This window comes from Pelophylax lessonae (genome assembly GCF_965119305.1).
Source record: "Pelophylax lessonae genome assembly, chromosome: 5".
Classification (NCBI taxonomy): Eukaryota; Metazoa; Chordata; class Amphibia; order Anura; family Ranidae; genus Pelophylax; species Pelophylax lessonae.
In genome coordinates this window covers 427,656,343-427,662,342 of record NC_138772.1, presented here as the reverse complement: position 1 = coordinate 427,662,342, position 6,000 = coordinate 427,656,343, and positions in this window count along the sequence as shown.

Here is a 6,000-nt window from a genome sequence, read left to right as displayed (position 1 = left end):
AACGCCGCCAGAACCCACAAAGCCACACTCCAGGCTCTCACCGTCCAGCCTCTTCTCCTTCTCCTCTCCCCTCACAATTGTCCTCCACTCCACCTTCCATCATGCTGTCCTCACGTTGTTCTGGAAAAAGGCAGGCTTCCATGGCCCAAATGTTGGAGCGTAAAAAAATGATGACGCCGGATAACCCTCTTGTCACAAGTTAGCCTATAGTTTTGTCTGTATATTCTTACCTCCTTGCAGCAATGCTTCTGTCTTGGCTCCCTTCACATGTGGTGTTTGGGCTTCTATGGGCGTCGCCTGCTCCACTGTGGGTTATATCCTGTTTCTGTCAATTACTTCCTGGGTCACTTCCCTGTTTGCTTCCCTATATATACACAGGCTCAGTGCACTGTTCCTTGCTTGAGCAACAACCCTGTTCTCTGAGCTCCCATCCTTGTATCCCTTGGCTATTGTATCTGATCTCCTGTGTACCGACCCGGCTTTGTTTCTCCGTCTACGTTTGTCTGCTGCCTGTCCTGACCTCGGCTTGTCTCTTGGATCTCCTTATAGTCTCCTGTTTACCCTGCACACGCCAGCGGTCTCCACATTCTCAGCTGGGCCTACCTGGGGGCCGCGACCTGGTTCCAGTCTGCTGCAAGTCCATCCCCACCATCAGGGGCAAGGGTGAAGAAGCAGGCTGGGGCTTAGACTCCGCACCCTGGGGAATCCTGAGCTGGGGATCTATAAGGGCTCACTACCACAGACCCCTGACACCTCTTGCCCAACGTTTGACTGCTGGCTTATCAGAACTGATAGCCCACCAACTACTGTGATATCAACTGGTGGACTCGGAGGCCTTTCGGAAATTTGTGGCCATTGGAACACCAAAATGGAAGGTCCCAGGCAGGAAATATTTCTCGCAGAAGGGCATTCCAGAGCTGTTCAGCAGCAAGTGAATGTATCCCTGGCACACAGTGTCGGTGCCAAGATACATCTGACCACAGACACATGGTCTAGCAAACACGGGCAGGGAAGGTGTTATACCTGAAGGGTTTCACATGTACTGTTTCTTTAAGGCTGGCTCCACCCAGGAGTGATGACAAGGGTCAAGGGGCAGAGTGGCCATCTTAGAGACATGTAAGAGATGCATTGATATACAGAGCTGTCCTGTAATGCATGTTGGAGTGTACAGTGAGTCCTGAATAAACATCCGTTGTTCCAGACCAGAGTCCTGTGTCTCTCACAACACTGAGAATATAACAGAAGGTATATAACTTTTACTGCCCACTGGGTGAACCTTGTGACGGCCGTCAAGCATGTAAACCGTGGCACCCGTGTAGATTTGGTTTTACTGCCACAGATTGCATGCAGGCCTGCCTCTTCTTCTCCTTCTCCATCCTCCCTCTCCTCCTCGGCTGACTCCTCCTTTTCCGTCTCTTCCGCTGCACCGCCCCAGCTTTGCGTTCACAGGCAGATCAGTGGCTGACACCACACAATATGACAGTTGGTAAAGTGGTGTGCGACAATGGTGCCAATCTGTTAAGCGCGCTGAAACAAGGCAAAATAACACACGTGCCATGCATGGCACACGTCATGGACTTGGTCGTGCAGCGATTTGTTGCCAAATACCTTGGGGTCCAGGACGTCTTGTGGCAGGCCAGGAAAATCTCGGGCCATTTCAGAAGATCTTACACAGCCATGGCTCGCCTTGCTGACGTTCAGCGGCGGCACAACCTGCCCGTCAGGCGTCTTATTTGTGACTGCTCGATGCGATGGAACTCAACGTTGCATTTGCTTGATAACTGCATGTTTCTGCTGGAGCAGCCTAAGGACTACTTGTACAAACTCTGCGGCAGGACAGGTTCTGGGGAGCTTGGGTTTTTTCACCTCGCCAGTGGCTGCTCATGCAGACTTCTGCGGCCATTTGATGAGATCACCAAACTGGTCAGTCACGGCCAGGGCGCCATCAGTGAGATCGTACCTTATGCCTTTTTTCTGGAGCGTGCATTGCGTCGTGTCATTGATCAAGCCATCGAGGAGCAGGAAGATGAGGAAGTCGCAATGTTGAATGAATTCCCAGGGGGTGCTACTCCATCTGAGGCAAGTCAACAACAGGAGTCTGAAGAGGAGTCAGAGGAGGATGGTGCCGAGGCGGATGAGGAGAAGCAAGAAGAGCATGCTTTAAACCTGTCTGGGATCCCTGGTGTTGTCCGTGGGTGGGGGGGAGGAGAACAAGGACGACATTATCCTGGATGATGAGCTGGAGCCAGGCCACTACACCGCGTCCAGTTTAGTGCGAATGGGGGCCTTCATGCTCCAGTGTTTTAAGGGGGACCCCGTATAAAAAGCATAAAGGGCGAGGACCAGTACTGGGTGGCAACGTACTTAGACCCCCGGAACAAACAAAAAATGGCGGAAATGTTACCACCATCACAGATGGCGGCCAGAATGCAGCACTTACAGGCCTTGGTGCGAGAAATGCTGCATTCTGCTTTTGCGTGCGCTGGCAGAGGAATTTCCAGTCACAGAGAGACAGTTGCGGGTAGCAATCCAACAGCACCTGCAAGAAGAGGGCAGTTTGCAGATGTTTTGGTCACTTCAGATACGAGATCCTTCTTTCAGCCGACCCATCGACAGCTGTACTCCGGATCCAGCATCAGGGAACGCCTAGATCGACAGGTGTCCGAGTACATCAGGTTAACGGCCGATGTGGACGATCTGAGGAGTGATGAACCCCTGGACTACTGGGTGGGCAGGCTTGACCTCTGGCCAGAGCTTGCACAATTTGCAATGGAACTGTTGGCTTGCCCCCCGTCCAGTGTCCTGTTCGAAAGGACGTTCAACGTAGCAGGGGGGATCGTGACCGATAAGCGCACTCGCCTAGCTCATGACAGTGTTGACTACCTCACATTTATAAAAATTAATGAGGCATGGATCTCTGAGGAATTCAACACATGTGACCAGTAGACCATGTTTGATTACAATTCCTCATGACAGGCCACAAATATCCGTCCATTGAATGCCTAATTTTTGGGGCCTTTTATGGCCGACACTTATTTCTGTATCCTGTGAATGCCTAATGTACCTCCAGCCACAGAATACAACGTTCTTAGCTGTCAGGTAAACCCATGTGGGCTAATTTTTGGGGCCTATACTGGCCGACACTTACTTATTTATCCTGTGAATGCCTAATGTACCTTCAGCCACAGAATACAACGTTCTTAGCTGTCAGGTAAACCCATGTGGGCTAATTTTTGGGGCCTTTTATGGCCGACACTTACTTATTTATCCTGTGAATGCCTAATGTACCTTCAGCCACAGAATACAACGGTCTTAGCTGTCAGGTAAACCCATGTGGGCTCATTTTTGGGGCTTATACTGGCCGACACTTACTTATTTATCCTGTGAATGCCTAATGTATCTTCAGCCACAGAATACAATGTTCTTAGCTGTCAGGTAAACCCATGTGGGCTAATTTTTGGGGCCTTTCATGGCCGATGCTTACTTATTTATTCTGTGAATGCCTAATGTACCTCCAGCCACAGAATACAACGTTCTTAGCTGTCAGGTAAACCCATGTGGGCTAATTTTTGGGGCCTTTCATGGCTGACGCTTACTTATTTATCCTGTGAATGCCTAATGTACCTTCAGCCACAGAATACAACGTTCTTAGCTGTCAGGTAAACCCATGTGGGCTAATTTTTGGGGCCTATACTGGCCGACACTTACTTATTTATCCTGTGAATGCCTAATGTACCTTCAGCCACAGAATACAACATTCTTAGCTGTCAGGTAAACCCATGTGGGCTAATTTATGGGGCCTATACTGGCCGACACTTACTTATTTATCCTGTGAATGCCTAATGTACCTTCAGCCACAGAATACAACGTTCTTAGCTGTCAGGTAAACCCATGTGGGCTAATTTTTGGAGCCTTTCATGGCCGACGCTTACTTATTTATCCTGTGAATGCCTAATGTACCTTTAGCCACAGAATACAACGTTCTTAGCTGTCAGGTAAACGCATGTGGGCTAATCTTTGGGGCCTGGAATGGCCGACACTTACTTCTTTATCCTGTGAATGCCTAATTTTTCAGACTGGAATTGAAAATCAATGGGTCTGTAAACGTTCCGCCAAATTGTGAAAAAGATGCGGACCCATTTTACAGATGTGTGAATGGACCCTATATGTATTTGACATGTATTTACTGGCTGCTGTCAGTTCTGACTGATTTAGGAAAAAAAAAAACAATTTTTCGCTGTAAAAAAAAAAAAAAAATTTTTAGGGCAACTTTTCCAATTGCAATACTTCTGTTATGACATTGTCCATTTGAGAAAGTTTGCGGCTAACGTTCGCAAACCGCCCCGGCCGATATTCGTCCATCACTACCCGACGTGTCTTTCCTGGGTCCACAGGTGAGACATTGGTGCACAGGATACATGGCAGCGTTGAGGGCGGTACCTTCGGCAGGCTATGGTAGGGATCAGACAGCTGTGAAATAAATTACTTCTGGCCCATTGCCTAGTCTACAAATGTAAACACACTAGGCACTTGTAGAAGTCTTTAATATTTGCATGGAACTGCACATATCAAACATGCATATATCCAGGCACAATTATATCTAGCAAACCATTTCACTTCCACCCTCACAAGCACTGGATAGCAGATTCAAACTCTGAGTACTGTATGTGCTTTTTTTTTTTTTTTCGCAGTAACGGTAATCCAAGAATAAGGAAGTACTTCATCTGGGAAATTCCGTGAAAGGTAATCAGGTGACTGTTCTCAGTTGTTTAGTTTTACACATTCTTGGAATGCTTTTTGATCTTTGATGTTTTATTACATTTACATCACATTTAAAATAGATCTAAGCCCTTTTGATAAATCTTGCTTTAGGCAGTATGCACATGGAGATATTAAAATAATCCCATTACTCTGCATTTTCTGTCAGGAAAAACCAGCGTAAAAAATGCTTTGTCTGGTGTGTATTTACACTCGTTCATGTGCGTGTGGTATTTAGAGGCGTATAATGATAATTTCATTTCAGAAAATGTTTTCAATTTATTATTAACCTGCTGCTTTCATTAAAATATTTTCAGGGGATCCTGTGATGGTGTTTGTGATGGGGTGACAACCATCTTCCAGATGTGCTCCTGTGCAGTCACCCAGTCAAATACGCCTCTGGTAGAGACTACAAGTGGCCATTACTGGCCAAAATCGCACACAAACCTGGTCCACGTTTGTTGCTATCAGGAAGTCGGTCCAGAACAATGATGTACAGCCGACACAAGTACAGTGGGGATCGAATGTTTGGGCACCCCAGGTAAAATGTTGTATTAATGTGCATAAAGAAGCCAAGGAAAGATGGAAAAATCTCCAAAAGGTATCAAATTACAGATTAGACATTCTTATAATATGTCAACAAAAGTTAGATTTTATTTCCATCATTGACACTTTCAAAATGACAGAAAACAAATGGCGTCTGCAAAAGTTTGGGCACCCTGCAGAATTTATAGTATGCACTGCCCCCTTTGCAAGGCTGAGACCTGCCAGTGTCATTGATTGTTCTCAATCATCGTCTGGGAAGACCAGGTGATGTCAATCTCAAAGGTTTTAAATGCCCAGACTCATCTGACCTTGCCCCAACAATCAGCACCATGGGATCTTCTAAGAAGTTGTCTAGAAAACTGAAACTGAAAATAGTTGACGCTCACAAAGCTGGAGAAGGCTATAAGAAGATAGCAAAGCGTTTTCAGATGTCAATATCCTCTGTTCGGAAAGTAATTAAGAAATGGCAGTCATCACGAACAGTGGAAGTTAAAGCAAGATCTGGAAGACCAAGAAAAATATCAGACAGAACAGCTCGCAGGATTGTGAGAAAAACAATTCAAAACCCACTTTTGACTGCACAATCCCTCCAGAAAGATCTGGCAGACACTGGAGTTGTGGTACACTATTCCACTATGAAGAGATACTTGTACAAATATGGTCTTCATGGAAGAGTCATCAGAAGAAAACCTCTTC